This window comes from Hemitrygon akajei, chromosome 2 (assembly GCF_048418815.1).
Source record: "Hemitrygon akajei chromosome 2, sHemAka1.3, whole genome shotgun sequence".
Taxonomy (NCBI): Eukaryota; Metazoa; Chordata; class Chondrichthyes; order Myliobatiformes; family Dasyatidae; genus Hemitrygon; species Hemitrygon akajei.
In genome coordinates this window covers 168,768,928-168,789,412 of record NC_133125.1, presented here as the reverse complement: position 1 = coordinate 168,789,412, position 20,485 = coordinate 168,768,928, and the positions used below count along the sequence as shown (strand labels likewise).

The window sequence follows — 20,485 nt, the reverse complement described above, 5'->3', positions numbered from 1 at the left end:
CCAACTCGCAGGGACATTGTAAAGCCCTCGGGCAAAGTGGGCTGGTTGAGAGAGAGATTGCATCACCTGCAACCTGATTGACACCTGAGATCCCGTGAGGCAGTATAAAGAAGGGTCTGAAAGAGGACAACCCTCAGACGCACCAAGGAGACACCAAGAAGCACGGTACCGCTTCCCGTGGGAATGGGAAGCCATTTTGAAATAAGCCACGTGCGTTAAATTCCGAATGCGGGGTTTGTGGCTGGAACCAACGGAAGATCGCTTTTTAACTAACAACGGGGAAGATCGCTCCCCTGATTCCACGGATGTTTTGGGCAAGTTTTTCCGTTTTATCTCTCTCTCTCTCCAACACGTGAAACCAAAAGAGAAAAGCCTGCAGACTTCAGAGTGACTCTTTATATTTCCAATTGGACTCAGTATTATATACCCTAGACAACGAAAGAGCTTATTTCTGATTGATTATGGTTACACCGGTGTTTAGATTGAGTTTTGACGATTTGAATGTTTTGTATTAACCATACGTTTGTGCCCTTATTGAATAAAACGTTTGAAAATAGTAGCATCCGACTCAGCTGATCCATCTATCTTTGCTGGTAAGTTACCTGGTTACGGGGTTTTCGTAACACCATATAACAATCACAGCACGGAAACAGGCCATTCCGGCCCTCCTAGTCCGTGCCGAACTCTTAATCTCACCTAGTCCCACCTACCCGCACTCAGCCCATAACCCTCCACTCCTTTCCTATCCATATACCTATCCAATTTTACCTTAAATGACACAACTGAACTGGCCTCTACTACTTCTACAGGAAGCTCATTCCACACAGCTATCACTCTCTGAGTAAAGAAATACCCCCTCGTGTTTCCCTTAAACTTTTGCCCCCTAACTCTCAAATCATGTCCTCTCGTTTGAATCTCCCCTACTCTCAATGGAAACAGCCTATTCACGTCAACTCTATCTATCCCTCTCAACATTTTAAATACCTCGATCAAATCCCCCCTCAACCTTCTACGCTCCAATGAATAGAGACCTAACTTGTTCAACCTTTCTCTGTAACTTAAGTGCTGAAACCCAGGTAACATCCTAGTAAATCGTCTCTGCACTCTCTCTAATTTATTGATATCTTTCCTATAATTCAGTGACCAGAACTGTACACAATATTCCAAATTTGGCCTTACCAATGCCTTGTACAATTTTAACATTACATCCCAACTTCTGTACTCAATGCTCTGATTTATAAAGGCCAGCGTTCCAAAAGCCTTCTTCACCACCCTATCTACATGAGACTCCACCTTCAGGGAACTATGCACTGTTATTCCTAGATCTCTCTGTTCCACTGCATTCCTCAATGCCCTACCATTTACCCTGTATGTTCTATTTGGATTATTCCTGCCAAAATGTAGAACCTCACACTTCTCAGCATTAAACTCCATCTGCCAACGTTCAGCCCATTCTTCTAACCGGCATAAATCTCCCTGCAAGCTTTGAAAACCCACCTCATTATCCACAACACCTCCTACCTTAGTATCATCAGCATACTTACTAATCCAATTTACCACCCCATCATCCAGATCATTTATGTATATTACAAACAACATTGGGCCCAAAACAGATCCCTGAGGCACCCAGCTAGTCACCGGCCTCCATCCCGATAAACAATTATCCACCACTACTCTCTGGCATCTCCCATCTAGCCACTGTTGAATCCATTTTATTACTCCAGCATTAATACCTAACGACTGAACCTTCTTAACTAACCTTCCAGGTGGAACTTTGTCAAAGGCCTTGCTGAAGTCCATATAGACTACATCCACTGCCTTACCCTCGTCAACATTCCTCGTAACTACTTCAAAAAATTCAATAAGGTTTGTCAAACATGACCTTCCACGCACAAATCCATGCTGGCTACTCCTAATCAGATCCTGTCTATCCAGATAATTATAAATACTATCTCTAAGAATACTTTCCATTAATTTACCCACCACTGATGTCAAACTGACAGGTCTATAATTGCCAGGCTTACTTCTAGAACCCTTTTTAAACAATGGAACCACATGAGCAATACGCCAATCCTCCGGCACAATCCCTGTTTCTAATGACATCTGAAAGATCTCCGTCAGAGCTCCTGCTATCTCTACACAAACTTCCCTCAAGGTCCTGGGGAATATCCGGTCAGGACCCGGAGATTTATCCACTTTTAAATTTCTTAAAAGCGCCAGTACTTCCACCTCTTTAATTGTCATAGGTTCCATAATTTCCTTACTTGTTTCCCACACCTTACACCATTCAATATCCTTCTCCTTAGTGAATACCGAAGAGAAGAAATCGTTCAAAATCTCTCCCATCTCCCTCGGCTCCACACATAGCTGACCACCCTGATTCTCTAAGGGACCAATTTTATCCCTCACTATCCTCTTGCTTTTAATATAACTGTAGAAGCCTTTCGGATTTACTTCCACCTTATTTGCCAAACCAAACTCGTAACTTCTTTTAGCTTTTCTAATCTCTTTCTTAAGTTTCCTTTTACATTCTTTATATTCCTCGAGCAATTCCTTTACTCCATGCTGCCTATATCTATTGTAGACATCCCTCTTTTTTCGAACCAAGTTTCTAATATCCCTTGAAAACCATGGCGCTTTCAAACCTTTAACCTTTCCTTTCAACCGAACAGGAACATAAAGATTCTGTACCCTCATAATTTCACCCTTAAATGACCTCCATTTCTCTATTACATCCTTCCCATAAAACAACTTGACCCATTCCACTCTCTCTAAATCCCTGCGCATCTCCTCAAAGTTAGCCTTTCTCCAATCAAAAATCTCAACTCTAGGTCCAGTCCTGTCCTTCTCCATAATTATATTGAAGCTAATGCTATTGTGATCACTGGACCCGAAGTGCTCCCCAACACATACATCTGTCAGCTGACCTATCGCATTCCCTAACAGGAGATCCAACACTGCCCCATCTCTAGTCGGTACTTCTATGTATTGTTGCAAAAAGCTATCCTGCACACATTTCACAAACTCTAAACCATCCAGCCCTTTTACAGAATGAGCTTCCCAATCTATGTGTGGAAAATTAAAATCTCCCACAATCACCACCTTGTGTTTACTACAAATATCTGCTATCTCCTTACACATTTGCTCTTCCAACTCACGCTCCCCATTAGGTGGCCTATAATACACTCCTATCAGTGTTACTACACCTTTCCCATTCCTCAATTCCACCCAAATAGCCTCCCTAGAGGAGCTCTGTAATCTATCCTTCCAAAGCACCGCCATAAGATTTTCTCGGACAAGCAATGCAACACCTCCTCCTCTGGCCCCTCCTACTCTATCACACCTGAAGCAACTAAATCCAGGAATATTTAGTTGCCAATCACACCCTTCCTGCAACCATGTTTCACTAATAGCTACAACATCATAATTCCAGGTATCAATCCACACTTTAAGCTCATCCACCTTTCTTACAATGCTCCTAGCATTAAAATAGATACATTTAAGATACTCTCCACCTCCTCCTCTCTTTTCATCCCTAGCAATGCATTCAAATTTATTATCCTTTTCTTTCTTCTCCCCTACAACTTCGGGCTGATCGCATCCCTTCTCCATCACCTGCCTTTCCTCCCTCACACACTGTCTACTTACTTGCTCTACTGGTGAACTAACCTCCTCTCCCATAGTTTCCTCAAATTGATTTCCGCCCCCCCATCTTACTAGTTTAAAGTCTGCCCCGTAGCCCTAGCAAACCTCCCGGCTAGGATATTGGTCCCCCCAGGATTCAAGTGTAACCCGTCCTTCTTGAACAGGTCACGCCTGCCCCAGAAGAGGTCCCAATGATCCAGAAACTTGAATCCCTGCCCCCTGCTCCAATCCCTCAACCACGCATTCATCCTCCACCTAATTCCATTCCTACTCTCACTGTCGCGTGGCACAGGCAGTAATCCCGAGATTACTACCTTGCGGTCCTTCTTCTTAACTGCCTTCCTAACTCCCTATACTCTCGTTTCAGGACCTCTTCCCCTTTCCTACCTATGTCATTGGTACCTACATGTACCACGACCTCTGGCTCCTCACCCTCCCACTTCAGGATATCTTGGACGCGATCAGAAACGTCCCAGACCCTGGCACCAGGGAGGCAAACTACCATCCGGGACTCCCGATCACCTCCACAGAACCGCCTGTCTGAACCCCTGACTATCGAGTCCCCTATTACTATGGTCCTCTTTCTTCTATCCCTACCCTTCTGAGCTACAGGGCCGTCCTCTGTGCCGGAGGCCCGGCCACTGTCACTTCCTCCAGGTAGGCTGTCCCCCCCAACAGTACTCAAACATGAGTACTTATTGTCAAGGGGTACAGCCACTGGGGTACTCTCTAGTACCTGCCCCTTCCCCTTCCTGACCGTGACCCACCTATCTGCCTCCCGTGGCCCCGGAGTGACCACCTGCCTGTAACTCCTCTCTATCACCTCCTCACTCTCCCTGACCAGGTGAAGGTCATCGAGCTGCAGCTCCAGTTCCCTAATTCGGTCCCTCAGGAGCTGGCGCAGATGTGGACGTCCGGGAGGCTCGGAGACTCCAGAATCTCCCACATCCGACACCGAGAACAACAAGCTGCCCTCACACTCATACTTCCCGAATAACTGAAAATAACAAGAACTAAAAGATAAGCCTACTGTGCCCTCTTCCGCCTAAGCCCTCTGAGCCCAAGCCCTACACTCTGCTCCCGGCTCACTCTGCTGCCCGCTGCTTAAGGCTGCGATCTTTTTATATCTTCCCTCCTTCCCAGGCCTCCTTCACGCGCCTGCGCAGTCCCGCCTCTCAGAACTCCGATCTGAGAAGCAATTTGAAAATGGCCGCCGCCGCACTTCTTCTCAAAGCCTCGCTGTCCTCTTCCAAAAGAGAATCATATTCCCACTGAAGAAGTAGGAGCACGAGTCTGCCATTCGGCCCCTCCATCCAGTTGGATCACAGCTGGTCTGAGCTCACCACAACTAAACTTTGAAATCCAGTCCCCAGTAGCCCTTCCCTCCAAGGAGTTATCTCAACTCTGGATATATTTTAATAATTCAGCCCAACATCTCACTGTGCAGAAAGTTGCAATGAAAAAGCTAAATAAACAACCTGCAGATGCAGCAAGTACGAAATAAATCAGAAAATGATGAAAACACTCAACAGGTCGTGCAGCAAATAGGGAGAAGCTGCACTAACGTTTCAGGTCGTGCAGACTTTGTCTGAACTTGGAAAGACAGGTTGCTATGGAAAGAGGTGTGTTTTGCCTCGCTATAATTGCAGGAATAGTGGGGGAGGAATGGATAGGACAAAAGAAATAACTCCAAAAGTGTGAGGCCAGAGTTGTCAGAAGGATAAGCAATGAATAAGGCCATCAGGTTAGTGGGTTGTTGGAGGACAGTTGGTGAGGGCAAATGTTATCCTTTATTCATCAGGATAACATTTGCCCTCACCGAGGGCAGTCGGTCAGGATGATCTCACTTACAACTTATCTCTGTGGTAAACCTGGCCTCTCTCAATCTCAATCCTCCCTTTGCCCCAGCCATTCCTCCCCCTCTCTCTCTATAGCTTGACGCTAACTTACTTTTATCACCTCTTTCCCATTTCCAACATGACCTGAAACATTAACTCAGTTTCTCTTTGAATAGCTGCTGCCTGACCCATCCTGTGTTTCTTGCATTTTCTGTTTTTTTAGGAAAATTCAAGATTCCTATCTCTGAGAGAAGAAATTCCTTCTTGCTTGTGCCTTAATTCATCTCTGTAAAATATTCCCCTGGTTCTAGATTCTCTCAATATCTTGCCCTTCTAAACCTCTGTTAGGACATAAATGATTCACTAAGATCACCTCATTATTTTCCTGGACTTCTGTGTGTTCAGGCCCTACCTGCTGACTGAAAACCACCTCTTCATCCCAGGAATCAGCCTGGGACAACCTCCTCCCGAGTGCCTCCAGTGTAGACTTCTCCACCCTAACTTACCGGATAAAAGTTGCACACGAGTGTAGCCTCTCCCATAGTTGCAACACAGCTTTTCCCTCCTTTTAAGCTCCATCCCCAGTCCAGTTCTGTAGGTCAATGTAATCCGGTTGGAGATCTTGAGCCTAATATGGATGTTCAGGTCTGTTCAAGCTGTTCCATTCTCCCCGGGAACGTAACTGGAATTCTCCCCGGGAATGTAACTGGAATCACAGCGTAGAAATCTGCACCAGGTCTGGAAAGACCCATGTCCCGGGCTTCTGTCACCACCACTTGCTAAGCACGTTTCAATTAAAGTTGGATGTAGGCAAAATACTGTTTTAGCTTGTTAGACCGGAGTGGTTTGAATCAAGTGCTGGTTTGGCTGTAAATTCTCTGTTTTGGAAAGAGTATGAGCACCATTCAATATCCCGTGGCCTGGCTCCTCTCTTAAAATTGTTGGTGGGAGAATGGCAGTGGGAGAGGTGAGACAGTTTCCTCCACCACCGTCAGCTTAGTTTTCCATCAACACTGCCCTCTATTGGCAAGTCAGTGTCACTACCTCCTTTCTGAAGGAGCAGCCTTTAAATCTGGGCCCAAGTTGTCATTCTCTTCTCCACATCATTCTTTTTCAAACCTGCAGCCCTGCGTGTGGAGAAATCCGGAACTTACTGAAGATATTCCTTCTAAGTGCCTCGTTTCTGACAGATTCTAGGTAGAACTGTTTAGCTCCCTGTCTAAGTTCTTCTGACTTGAACCGACATTGCTACTCCTCTCATCTTATTCCGTGTGGGCTTCAGGTTCCTTTGTTGCCTGATCCTTCCTCATGGAATGCCTGATGGAGTTTTATAATGAAATCTAACTTATCTAGATTCTCTCCCAAGTGCTCTCAGAGTTCAGTGATGTGATTACCCTGCACTCTTTTTTTTCCCAGAAGTAAACTTTATTCATTATATATGTATATATACAGTAAATATAATCAATCAGGGTGTCATTCTGTGTCATTCTGCTATACATCGAGCATATTGTACATTTTGTTTACAAATATACGTATTTTATCTATCATTATATACACTGGAAATGCAGTTGGTGCATGTCAGAAACGGGCCACGTTCCCGAATAATGGCTTCAAGACAAATTCAAGGAAACAAAGTTTATTAACAGTTCTGCAGAGCTGGGCTCCCTCAGAGGAGGGAACCCTGAACCTTACAGGGCAGCAGATTTTATCCTTCTTCCTTACCCCTCCCCTCCCTGACTCGGGAGGTACACAGTGTTTTCCCATTCCATATTTGGAGTTGTTTTTTTACACATTTCTGTAAAACAATAGTCCATATCTCAGGACTTCAATGATTCCACAAACAGTTAATCTTGTCAGGGCTTCTGCATTCATAATTAAATCACATTTGTTTACAGACTTTAACCCAGACATAATTAAATCACATTTGTTTACAGACTTTAACCCAGACATAATTAAATCACATTTGTCCCCGGACATAATTAAATCACATTTGTCCTCTGACTTTAACCCAGACCTCTTTCAGAAACGCACATCTTAATTTTGAATCTTACAATTCCACCCTTTTTCTTTTTAAGATGTGCGTTTCAGCTAGCATTTCTCTCACTCCCAGGGGGCCCACCACCCTTCCTCCACCCCCCCCCCCCCCCCCCCCCGTGGAGGGTCAACTTTCTTCTTTAATAGCATAAGTTTTAGCTTGTTTGTCCCATGTTGGGATATCGCTACTGCCTGGAGCTGGAATATACTTCGCCTGATCAGTGTTCGTATACAAGGAATCAAACACGGCAAAAGTAAGAGAATCATTAGACCCCCGCCTGCTACTAGGAGAGCGGTGCACCACCAACTACCTCCCAGTAGCCCGTCTAGCCAACTCATGTTCCCCAGGGATCTCCAGTTTTGTACTGGCACGTGGGTCAGTTTCCGAATTTTGTCGGATATTTTTAACACGGCCTTTCCACTGTCGTCTATCTTAAGGCAACAGTTTGTAAGATTGAACTTCCCACATACTCCGCCTTCAGAGGCCAATAGGTAATCCACAGCCAGCCTGTTCTGGTATATTGCTGTTCGCATCTGGCTCTGCTGTTTTGCCAACAGCTCCAATGCCAGTGCCATGCTGAGGTATTGCTATTGCCTGAAGTTGTGACACACTTCGTCTTATTAGTGCTTGTACACAGGGAATGAGGCAGGGTAAAAGCATCAAACTCATTAATCCACCTCCCACCATCCAGAGTACTGTTCGCCACCAACCGCCTTTATTATAGACCTGATAGTACGGCTTACCATTTTCCCAACACCCTTCTGCTTTTATCATAACAACAGTCATTTACATGCGAGTGGGACACAAATGATCCTGGGAACACCCTCTGCCCCACTCGTACCACGGTTCTGCACTTGTCACATTTCCCTTCAATTTCCCCGACATATAGAATCAAATATATTACAGTCAATAATGTTACAGTCCACATAGAGTTCATTTTTGCTGCCTTTTTAGCTTCACCACCAACGGTTCTTCACCGGGAACACAGGTCCACTCAGTGTGGCTTTCGGGCTTCACCGGTCCTTTTACCCTCGATGCGTGTGTCCACCCTTTTTCTTTTGTCCGTACAGCCGCCTCTGTTGTTAGCAGGACCTGGAAAGGGCCTTCCCACTGTGGCTGTAACTTCTCCGGCTTCCAGGTCCTTACCAGAACCCAATCTCCAGGCACGATCTGATGTAAAGCAAAGTCGAGCGGCGGAGTCTGGGCCAAGAGACCCTTTTTCCGCAGTTCTGCAAAGGAACGGGACAAGGCCAGTAAATTGTTCTTTACAAATAAATCACCCCCCTGTAGTGTGGGATACCCCTCTATTTTATTCCAATATGGCAGTCCAAAGAGCATCTCACAAGGAGATATTCCTATATCCTTGCGGGGCGCTGTACGTATTCTCAGGAGAGCGATCGGCAAACACTTGGTCCATGGTAGCTTGGTTTCCAACATCAACTTGGTTAGCTGTGCCTTCAGGGTGCTGTTCATTCGTTCTACTCTTCCCGAACTCTGGGGATGCCACGGGGTATGGTACTTCCATTCGAACGCAAACATGTCACGACTGCTCTCTTCTAGCGGGCAACTCCAGAAGGCATCTTTTAAATCTATTACACTGAACCATTCATGGTCAGGAGAGATCTTGCTCATCAGTGTGTAGGGATAGGGGACTACAGGGTACCGAGTCTGTACCACCGCGTTTAAGCCCCTCAAGTCTTGGACCATCCTGTAACTTCCGTCCGGCTTCCTCACCGGGAGGATCGGGGTGTTATATGGTGACATACACTCTTCCAAAAGTCCATCTGCGATCAGTCCTTCTATTACCGGTTGCAGGCCTTTCCTCCCTTCCATTGAAATAGGGTACTGTTTTCTCCGTACTGGCGAACTGTTAGGTAATAGTGAGATTTGCAAGGGGGGGGACGTTCAAACCCCCCCGGTTCCCTTCCTGGTACCATACCTCCAGGCTTATTTTCCTATCGTCTTCTTCCCTGAGGGCAAACAGCTGTACCATTATCTTCCCGTTCCTGGGCACAGTCCCGATGCCTAGCCTGACTTGCAGATCCCGCCCGAGCAGGTTGAATCTCGCAGAGGGTAACAAAAGTAGGTCCTGTCCCGTTACCCTATCCTCATGTTCAATTTTCACGTTGTCCACAATTGGCACTTGTATTGTCTTTCCTCTGATACTGGATACTCCCATCAATTTTGCTCCGGTCTGGGTCCCTGATGGTATCTCTATTATACTCGATCTTTCAGCTCCTGAGTCGACCATGAAGGTTGTGTCACACCCTTGGGGACCTACTTTTAAGTTTACCAGGGGTTCCTGCCGATGATCTTTTTCCCAAGGGTTAGAACCCCCGACCCCCCTAGTACTCTTCTTCCATCATGGCGTACGAGCGCACTTCCCGTCGGTATCTGGGGCACTCGCGCCTGACGTGTCCCTCTCCATTGCAATAAAAACATCTTAAAGCCTTCCTTAGCCCTCCTCCTTGCTCCTGGCTACTACCTCGATCCAACCATGGTCCCTGACTCTCGCTCTACTACCTGCGGTTACTTGTCGCACTGTCTGGACCATTATCCTTGCCGTCTTCTTTTGTTTCTCTTCGTCCCTTCTGACAAAGACCTTCTGAGCCTCACGGAGTAATTCACTCAAGGGCTTGCTGTTCCAATCTTCCATTTTCTCCAGCTTTTTCCTAATGTCCGGCCAGGCTTTGGACACAAGCTCTACTCGAATTAGTTGTTGTCCCACCTCTGTCTCTGGGTCTACCCCGGCATATTGTTGCATATTTTTCCGAATCCTATCCAGGAAATCGGTCGGGGTCTCATCGGGGTTCTGGTGGTTCCCGAAGGCTTTGGTGAAATTGTGTCCCTTGGGGACCGCCTGCCTTATCCCCTTTATTAGGAATTCTCGCATATCCCTCATATTTTTCCGGCCCCCTTCTGTTTGCTTATTCCATCCTGGGTCTACAAGGGGGAATTTCTGTTGTGGTTCTACTTGTCCTTGTCCTCCTTCTCTTTCTCACATCACCATGGCTGCCTGTCTTATCATTTGTCTCTCCTGGGTGGAAAACAAGGTTCCCATAATTGAGTGCATTTCATCCCAGGTATAGGTGTTAGGTCCTAAAAATTGGTCCAACTGTTCAGCCAGGCCCATGGGGTCTTCTAATAGGCCTTTCATTTCCTTTTTGAAGTTTCTTACCTCGGTACTCGTCAGGGGGACATTCACATATCCCATTCCCCCAACTCCCCCTGCCATAGGCACTTCTCTTAGAGGACATAGCTTGGTAGCCTGTTCGACTTCCTCTTTGTTAGTTTTAACTGTCTGTGACCTGGTTTACACCCTCCTAGCTTCTGCACCCCGCGGTTTTGCACGCTCCGTTTCCTCTTCACCCTGGACTGCATCTCCTCCAGCTGCAGCTGCCAACTCATTTTCACTTCCCCTTTCCTCAGGGTCTTCAATTTCTGGAGCGGTAGGGGGCACATATGGGGGTGGCAGATGGTCGAGCACCTCCCATGTATTCTCTTTCTGTTCCCTTTCCTTTATCGTTTTCAACTTATAACTATTTGTCGTTGGTAACTAGCATAGGGCATAATCACTTTCTTCGGGTTTAACGTTAGGTTTTGAATTCACGTACAGATTAAGGGCTTGTTGTACCCAATCCTCGCTAGACCCGAACTTAGGCCACCACACAGCCGACCCTTGGATCGGCTGGCGGGACCAGAATTCACAGTACTGTATCATTTTTCTCTTTGACTTCCCTTTTCGCCTCCCGTAATCCCAATTTTCTAGCATCCGTCCCAACGGACTATCAGGGGGTACCCCGGGGTATTTTTCATCATTGGCGCCTGGATTCCTTTACCCTTTTCTCTCTTAGACCCCTTATTCCCCATCTCGAGGACTTGCTCGGTTCCAATCCACCTGCAGGCACCCCGTAATTCCACAATTCTCGTGCACTACGTCTCTGCAGGAATTTAATTTGAATGTGACCCACCTAGCTCGGTCACTCCTGTCCAATTCCGGAACCTGTATTCCCGCGATCGCCCAGGAATTCACCTGCAGGCACCCCGCAGTTCCACAATTCTCGTGTACTACGTCTCTACAGGAGGAATCACCTGCAGGAACCCCGTAGTTCCACAATTCTCGTGCACTACGTCTCTACAGGAGGATCCACCTGCAGGAACCCCGCAGCTACACGATTCTTGTGTACTACGTCTCTACAGGAATTCTATTTCTTACCTGGGTCCTGTGCACAGAAATTACTCGATCACTCACTGTCTCAACTGCCTCGACAACCCCTCTTTGTTTCCTTGAGTCCGCCAGATATCACTCGCTCAAGCCGCGCGGGGTGATGAGCAAGGAATCAGGGACTGCCGAACTCGGCAGGGTGCACCTTCTCCGATGTCCTTCCTTGCCCCCCTCACGGCCGGAGTGTGGATCCCGGACAAGCCCCCAAGTTGTCAGAAATGGGCCACGTTCCCGAATAATGGCTTCAAGACAAATTCAAGGAAACAAAGTTTATTAACAGTTCTGCAGAGCTGGGCTCCCTCAGAGAAGGGAACCCTGAACCTTACAGGGCAGCAGATTTTATCCTTCTTCCTTACCCCTCCCCTCCCTGACTCGGGAGGTACACAGTGTTTTCCCATTCCATATTTGGAGTTGTTTTTTTACACATTTCTGTAAAACAATAGTCCATATCTCAGGACTTCAATGATTCCACAAACAGTTAATCTTGTCAGGGCTTCTGCATTCATAATTAAATCACATTTGTTTACAGACTTTAACCCAGACATAATTAAATCACATTTGTCCCCGGACATAATTAAATCACATTTGTCCTCTGACTTTAACCCAGACCTCTTTCAGAAACGCACATCTTAATTTTGAATCTTACAGTGCATCAAATCAATACAATCTCTTAGAACATTATAACACAGAACAGGCCCTTTGGCCCACGATGTTGTGCCGATCTTTTAATCAACTCCAAGTTCAATCGATCCCTTCCCACCCGTGTAGTCCTCCATTCTTCTGTCATCTATGTACCTATCTGAGTGATTCTTAAATGCATCTGGGTCTACCACCTGGCAGGGCAGGGCATTCTACCCACCCACCACTCTCATTGTAATGAACGTTTCCCCTATCAATGTTCCCTCTAATTTGTAATGAGCACTGTGCAAAAATCCCGTGCTGTGCAATTTTTTGCCCGATGACAACAGCACATGTGCACTTAATAATTTCTTCAATAAAAACAATATAAATAAGCCGGTTCTAAAATCTGGAAAAAAAATCGTCACAAATTTCTTTACTCAGAGAGTGATAGCTGTGTGGAATGAGCTTCCTGCAGAAGTAGTAGAGGCCAGTTCAGTTGTGTCATTTAAGGTAAAATTGGATAGGTATATGGACAGGAAAGGAGTGGAGGGTTATGGGCTGAGTGCGGGTAGGTGGGACTAGGTGAGATTAAGAGTTCGGCACGGACTAGGAGGGCCGAGATGGCCTGTTTCCGTGCTGTGATTGTTATATGGTTATATGGTTATAAATTCCACGTTGACAGAACCGCCCGCATCAGAAACCAGAAAAGGAAATGTGATTGTGTACGATTGTGAAAAATACTTAGCATGTCAACGAGGCCGAGAATGACAAAGTTTTGTGCGCGGTTTAAATTCCTTTGTGCGCTAATAGCAAAAGATGTGTACACGTGCACACCTTAGAGGGAACATTGCCCCTTATACTTTCCACTAATCACCTGAAAATTGTCCTCCCCCTCTCGTCTTTGCTAGTTCTGCCCTACGAACACTCCTGTTTCCTCCTCAACTCAGTACTAGAGTATTAGAGGGGCTGTTACACAGGACCCAGCCCAGTGGTACAGGACCTTAGACTCTGCTCTTCCCCACAGAACATTAGTGTGTTTTGTAACACATTCTTGCACCTCAGGATGTGCCAATGAGCTGCATTCCCCTACGGACATCTCCAGACACTGGAGGATGAGCATGATAAAGACTAAACAAAGTGTGTCTTCACCAAGTTGGATGACTTTCCAGTAGAAGCTGTCATTTATCACAATATGCATCTTGATTTTCACATTGTAGTGCTAAAATTAAACTTTATTTGTGAAAATGTGATCAGGAAATAAGGTACAGCCATTACACCACAAACAGAGGTTTTACAGATGTCAGAAATCCAGAATAACACTTATAAAATGCTTGAAGAAGTCAGCCTCAGGGGAGGGGAACAAATGATTGACACTTCATCAGGACTGTAAAGGGAGGGGGAAGAAGCTGGAATAAGAAGGTGGGGGAGGGGAAGGAGTACACGCTGGAAGGTGATAAGTGAAGCCGGGTGAGGGGGAATGAAGGTGAGCGGGGGGCAGGTGATGAATGAGAAGCTGGGTGCAAAGAGTACATAGCTGAAGAAGGAGGAAACTGGCAGGAGAGGAGAGAGGACCTTGGGAGCAAATGAAGGAGGAGGTGGTGCACCAGAGTGAGGCGATACACAGCTGAAGAGATAAGAGGGGAGTCATGATGAATGGAAGAAGAGAAAGGGGAGGTGGAAAATACCAGAAGTAAGTGAAGTTCATGTTCATCCTATCAGGTTGGAGGCCACCTAGATGGGATTTGAGGTGTTGCTCCTCCACCTGAGGGTTGCCTCATTGTGGTAGTAGAGGAGGCCATGGTCAAAATGAGGATTGGAAACAAAATGGTTGGCCACTGGGAAATCCTTCCCTGTTGTGGCGGATGGAGCACAAGTACCCAATGAAGCGATCCCCCAATGTACGTCAGGTGTCACCGATGTAGAGGAGGTTGCTCCGGATAGAGACGGTACACTCGTGTCATCAAATCAATACTTTTCTCTGCACGGCAGTACCAGTGCCACTCCTGCTGCCTCTTTAGACGGTACACAGGGTGAGTGTTTGAGAAGCATGGGACCCCACCCCGCAGTGTCCAACGGCAGCAGGACCAGGACTGTGCTCCCACCCCACAGGGACTTAAGTGTTGACTGCACCAATCCCCAGTGTGTCTCCAGGCAAGGATTCCTACAGCTAGGCATCCCGGACATCTCGTTGCAGTTTGAGGGCTGGTGTTTGTATCGGGGAAAGGTTAACTCCACCAATTAATACACCAATCCGTGTGGCTCCGGAAGGTGGGAGGAAACTGGAACACCAGGGGGAAAAGCCACACAGTTACAGGAACAACCTATAAACTCCAAACTCAGCGTCAGAGGTCGGGATTGAGCCCATGTCGCTGAAACTGTGAGGCAATGGCCGTGTCAATGTACTGCCCACATCCCCGGAATCCAAGGTGTGGAAAATTTCTTCTTCTCCAGCCCTTCACCCCTCCCACACACATGACTGCACCTATCATCTTCTACCTAATCCCCCTTTCTCTCTCAACCCACCTGCTTTCTATTCTGGTATCTTCCCCCTTCCTTTCCAGTCCTGAAGAAAGGTCTCGGCCCTAAACATCAACTGTTTATTCATTTCCATGTGAGTTGCACCTCTCCGTTTTCTGATCCCCTTACAGTAAAACTCTTTGACTAATTGGCATTTCTAATTGTTCGTGCTCCTCTGGCGTCTGGCTATGGGGAGGCATGTTTGGTGCAGGTATTAAACCTGTTTCCTCACAGGGATCAATCCTGACCCCTGCCTGTATGGAGTTGGAACGTGCACCATGTCACCACGTGATTCGGGCTCCCCTGGGTCCTCTGGTTTCCTGCCACATCCCAACAACGTGCGGGCTGGCAATTTAATCAGGCACTGTACGTTTGCTTCTCATGTGAGTAAGTGGAATCTCTAAGGAATTGATGGTAATGCAGGAAGATTTTTTTTTTTAATTAAATGGTTAAACAGGTTGAAGATGGGATATATTACTTGAACCAAAACATTTGTTTATTCAACAGACATCAGAGGTGTCTTCCTTCTTCAAAGAATAGAGTTTCTCTTCTTCCACTGTTGATGCTGCCCTTGTCCAGATCTCCTCCATTCCCCAGATAGCTGCACTTACCCCTTCTTCCTGCTGCATTAACGGTGACAGAGATCCTCTTGTTATTACCTACCCCATATGCCCCCACATCCAGCTCATAATTCACTGCAAATTCCACCATCTTCTAAGGGCTCCTTCCAGCAAACACAACCTTCCCTCCCCCTACCCAGCTCTCTGCTTTTCACAGGGCTCGCTGCCCTCCATGAATCCCTGGTCCGTTTGTCCTTCCCCACTAATCTCCCTCCTAGCATTTATTCCTGCAAGTGGCCAAAGTGATCCACCTGCCCCTTCACCTCCTTTCAGGGCCCCAAATAATCCTTCCAGGTGAGGCAACACTTCACCTGTGAATCTGCTGGGGTCGTCTGTTGTATCCGGTGCTGCTCTACACTGGTGAGATACGTTGCAAATTGGGGGCCCGCTTCATTGAGGACCTCTGCTCTATTCGCCAAAAGTGGAATTTCCCAGTCCCTAACCATTTTATCTCCAATTCTCGTTCCCATTCCAACATCTTCGTCCATGGCTCCTCTCGTTCCACAATGAGGCCACTGCCAAAGTGGAAGAGGAACATCTGATATTCCGTCTGGGTAGCTTCAAACTTGATGCACGAACATCGATTTCACCTTCCACATTTCCCTCCCCCTTCCCTCTTATTCTATGAGAGGTGACCTGATAAGATGATGACAGGCTTTTTTCCAGGGCTGATATGGCTAACATGAGAAGGCACAGTTTTAAGGTGCTTGGAATTAAGTACAGGAGGGATGTCAGGTGTATTATTTTATGCAGAGAGTGGTGAGTGCATGGTATAGGCTGCCAGCAACGGTGGCAGAGGAGGATACGATAGGGTCTTTTAAGAGACTTTTGGATAGGTGCATAGAAGTTAGAAAAATAGAGGGCTATGGGTAACCCTTGTAATTTCTAAGGTAGGGACATGTTCGGCACAACTTTGTGGGCCGATGGGCCTGTATTGTGCTGTAGGTTTTCTATGTCTCTAAAACTTTTCCCCTCTCTCCTTAAACCTGTGCCCTAGAAGTTGCAGACTCCCGAATCTTGGGGAGAAAGAATGCGACCATTGACTATAGCCAAGCCCTATCATGAAGTTACTATCAACCTCTGGATTGTGACCAGTAGCGTTCCGGGGAAGAAAGCTCCAGCTTATCCACTGGCGGCCGTGCCTCCAGCTGTCGTCTTTGAAATTCCTTCCAGAGTTCTCTCCCTCAGTCCTCCCTCTCTTTTCACTCTATCACCTACCCATCAGTCCCAGCTTTCTGTCAACTGACACTCGTGGCTTGGTGTCCCGATATGGACATTGTGCGGGTAGGAGGGATTACTTTAATTCGACGTTTAATTGCGTGTTTAATTAGTTCGGCACAACATGTTGGTCAAAGGGGCCTGGTCCATGGTCTGAACTTGCCATTGCTGTTTATTGCAGTGACGCTTTCAACCACACGATGGCGAGCGCTGCAAATGTTTGTACTGTTCCGTGGCTCGATACCCCCATCTGCTGGTGGACATCGGTACTACCCGTAGTAAGTGCGAAGGTGCAGCGGGGTACTGCTGAGTTTATACACAAAGTACCTGTACACTGCAGATACTGGGGTCAGAGCAACACGTACAACATGCTGGAGGAACTCGGCAGGTCCGTCAGCATCCGTGGAAACGAACAGTCAACGATTCAGGCCGAAGGGTCTTTAAATGTAAAGGATGTAAAGAAAGCTTTTGGCATATTGACATTCATAGATAAATATATTCAGTACAGGAAATGGGTTGTTATGTTAAAGTTGTATAAGACGTTGGTGAGGCCTAATTTGTGCACTGTATGCATTTTGGTCACCTACCTATATGGAAGATATAAACAAGGTTGAAAGAGTATAGAGAAAATTTACAATGCTGTTGCCGGGTCTGGAGAACCTGAATGGTAAGGTCAGATTGAATAGGTTAGGACGTGGTGATCAAAGTTGGTGCAGTTCCCATACCAGGCGGTGAATCAGCCAGTCAGGATACTTTCAATGGTGCCCATGTAGAGGGTCACGAGGATTTGGGGGCCTATGCCGAACTTCTTCAGTTGCCTGAGGTGACAGAGACATTGTTGTGCTTCTTTTTTGCCACACCGCCAGTGTGTACAGTCCAGGTGAGATCATCAGATATACTGAGGAACTCGAAACCACTCACCCTGTCAGCTGCAGTCCTATTGATGTTGATCGAACCAAACCTGTCTCCATTCCTCCTGTAATTCACAATCAGCTCTTTTGTTTTTTGGACATTCAGGGAGAGATTGTTATCCTGGCAGCACTGTATCAGGGTGTCAACATCTCCTCTATAAACTGTCTCATTGCCACTAGAAATAAGGTGAGTCAAATTCGTATCACCAGCTGTTTGCGGCAGTACAGTCGTGGGTGTAAAGGGAGCAGAGAAGGGGACTCAGAACACAACCCTGGGGGCACCTGTGTTCAGGATCAGAGATTTCCAGCATCTGAAGAATCTCCTGGGTTGTTGATACAACTCTTCCTTCCTCTACCCACGTTTCTCCCTGGAGGGAAACTCTCAATAGTGCAAACTTCCATCAGTTGTCAGCTTAACATCTACAATGTTAAAACAATCTAGCATCCACAAATACATTAAGATGCCAGACTGAAACACGTTTGTATAACAACTTCCACGCTCTCTGGACGTTCATTCATCCCCCTCTCCCATTGGACAGAAGATACAAACACCTGAAAGCACGTACTACCAGGCTGAAGGAGAGGTTCTATGCCACTGTTGATCAGTCCCCTAGTATGATCCTTTCGCATCCGGGTACGGAGCTGAAGCCAGCTTCTCACCGTACCCTCCTCTCTCTCTAACAGGCTGTTTTTCCAGCACCTTAGTGTCTTCCTCGTTTGTAATCAATATTCTACCTGTCCTCCTCAGCCTTTCTCCCTCCGTTCTGAAGAGTTTTAGCACTTCCATTTCTCAACCATATAACAATCACAGCCGGAAACAGGCCACTCTTTTTTGCCCTCTTTTCTTAGATTTATCTTTTGGTTTGTAATTTTTTAATTAGTCCCTCCATTTCTTCACACAAACTTACATCAAGGTCCTTCCTTAACCCTGGAGACCAAAACTGTACACAATTCTCCAGGTGTGGTCTCACCAGGGACCTGTACAAATGCAAAAGGATTTCCTTGCTCTTGTACTCAATTCCCTTTGTAATAAATGCCAACATTCCATTAGCCTTCTTCACTGCCTGCTACACTTGCTCATTCACCTTCAGTGACTGATGAACAAGGACTCCGAGATCTCTTTGTATTACTCCCTTACCCAACTCTACACCGTTCAGATAATAATCTGCCTTCCTGTTCTTACTCCCAAAGTGGATAACCTCACACTTATTCACATTAAACGCCATCTGCCAAGTATCTGCCCACTCACCCAGCCTATCCAAGTCACCCTGAATTCTCCTAACATCCTCATCACATGTCACACTGCCACCCAGCTTAGTATCATCAGCAAATTTGCTGATGTTGTTTTCTATGCCTTCATCCAAATCGTTAACGTAAATGGTAAACAGCTGTGGTCCCAATACCGAGCCCTGTGGCACCCCACTAGTCACCACCTGCCATTCCGAGAAACACCCATTCACCGCTACCCTTTGCTTTCTATCTGCCAACCAGTTTTCTATCCATGTCAATGCCTTCCCCCCGATGCCCTGAGCTTTGATTTTACCCACCAATCTTCTATGTGGGACCTTATCAAATGCCTTCTGAAAATCGAGGTACACTACATCCACTGGATCTCCCCCGTCTAACTTCCTGGTTACATCCTCGAAAAACTCCAACAGATTAGTCAAGCATGATTTACCCTTGGTAAATCCATGCTGGCTCGGCCCAATCCTATCACTGCTATCTAGATATGCCACTATTTCATCCTTAATAATGGACTCTAGCATCTTCCCCACCACCGATGTCAGGCTGACAGGACGATAGTTCTCTGTTTTCTCCCTCCCTCCTTTCTTAAAAAGTGGGATAACATTAGCCATTCTCCAATCCTCAGGAACTGTTCCTGAATCTAAGGAACATTGGAAAATGATTACCAATGCATCCGCAATTTCCAGGGCCACCTCCTTTAGTACCCTAGGGTGCAGACCATCTGGACCTGGGGATTTGTCAGCCTTCAGTCCCATCAGTCTTCTCATCACCGTTTCCTTCCGAATGCCAATCTGTTTCATTTCCTCTGTTACCCTATGTCCTTGGCCCATCCATACATCTGGGAGATTGCTTGTGTCTTCCTTAGTGAAAACAGATCTAAAGTACTCATTAAATTCTTCCGCCATTTCTGTTTCCCATAACAATTTCACCCAATTCATTCTTCAAGGGCCCAACGTTGTTCTTAACTATCTTCTTTCTCTTCACATACCTAAAAAAGCTTTTGCTATCTTCCTTTATATTCCTGGCCAGCTTGCGTTCGTACCTCATTTTTTCTCCCCGTATTGTCTTTTTAGTTAAGTTCTGTTGTTCCTTAAACACTTCCCAATCATCTGTCCTCCCACTCACCTTAGCTTTGTCATATTTCCTTTTTTTTTAATGCTATGCAATCTCTGACTTCCTTTGTCAACCACTGTTGCCCCTTTCCCCCCTTTGAATCCTTCCTTCTCTGGGGGATGAACTGATTTTGCACCTTGTGCATTATTCCCAAGAATACCTGCCATTGCTGTTCCACTGTCTTTTCTGCTAGGCTATCCATCCAGTCAACTTTGGCCAGCTCCTCCCTCATGGCTCCATAGTTTCCTGCTCATCTGCCACACTGACACCTCCGAGCTGCCCTTATCCTTCTCAAATTGCAGATAAAAGCTTATCATATTGTGATCACTACCTCCCAATGGCTCCTTTACTGCGAGATCACTTATCAAATCCTGTTCATTACATAACACTAAATCCAGAATAGTCTTGTCCCTGGTAGGCTCTCGTACAAGCTGTTCCAAGAACGCATCCCGTAGGCACTCTACAAACTCCCTATCCTGTGGTCCCGCACCAACCTG

General features: G+C 46.4%; 1 long non-coding RNA gene across 1 annotated transcript in view; it reads left to right on the top strand.

The window, feature by feature from the left end:
• LOC140738005 (uncharacterized) overlaps positions 1–6,979 on the top strand; it is a 41,587-nt gene extending 34,608 nt beyond the window's left edge. The window contains exon 2 of the long non-coding RNA XR_012101279.1: positions 6,766–6,979. This is a non-coding gene — a long non-coding RNA (uncharacterized lncRNA). The remainder of the gene's footprint in view (positions 1–6,765) is intronic.
• Positions 6,980–20,485: the final 13,506 nt, after the last annotated feature.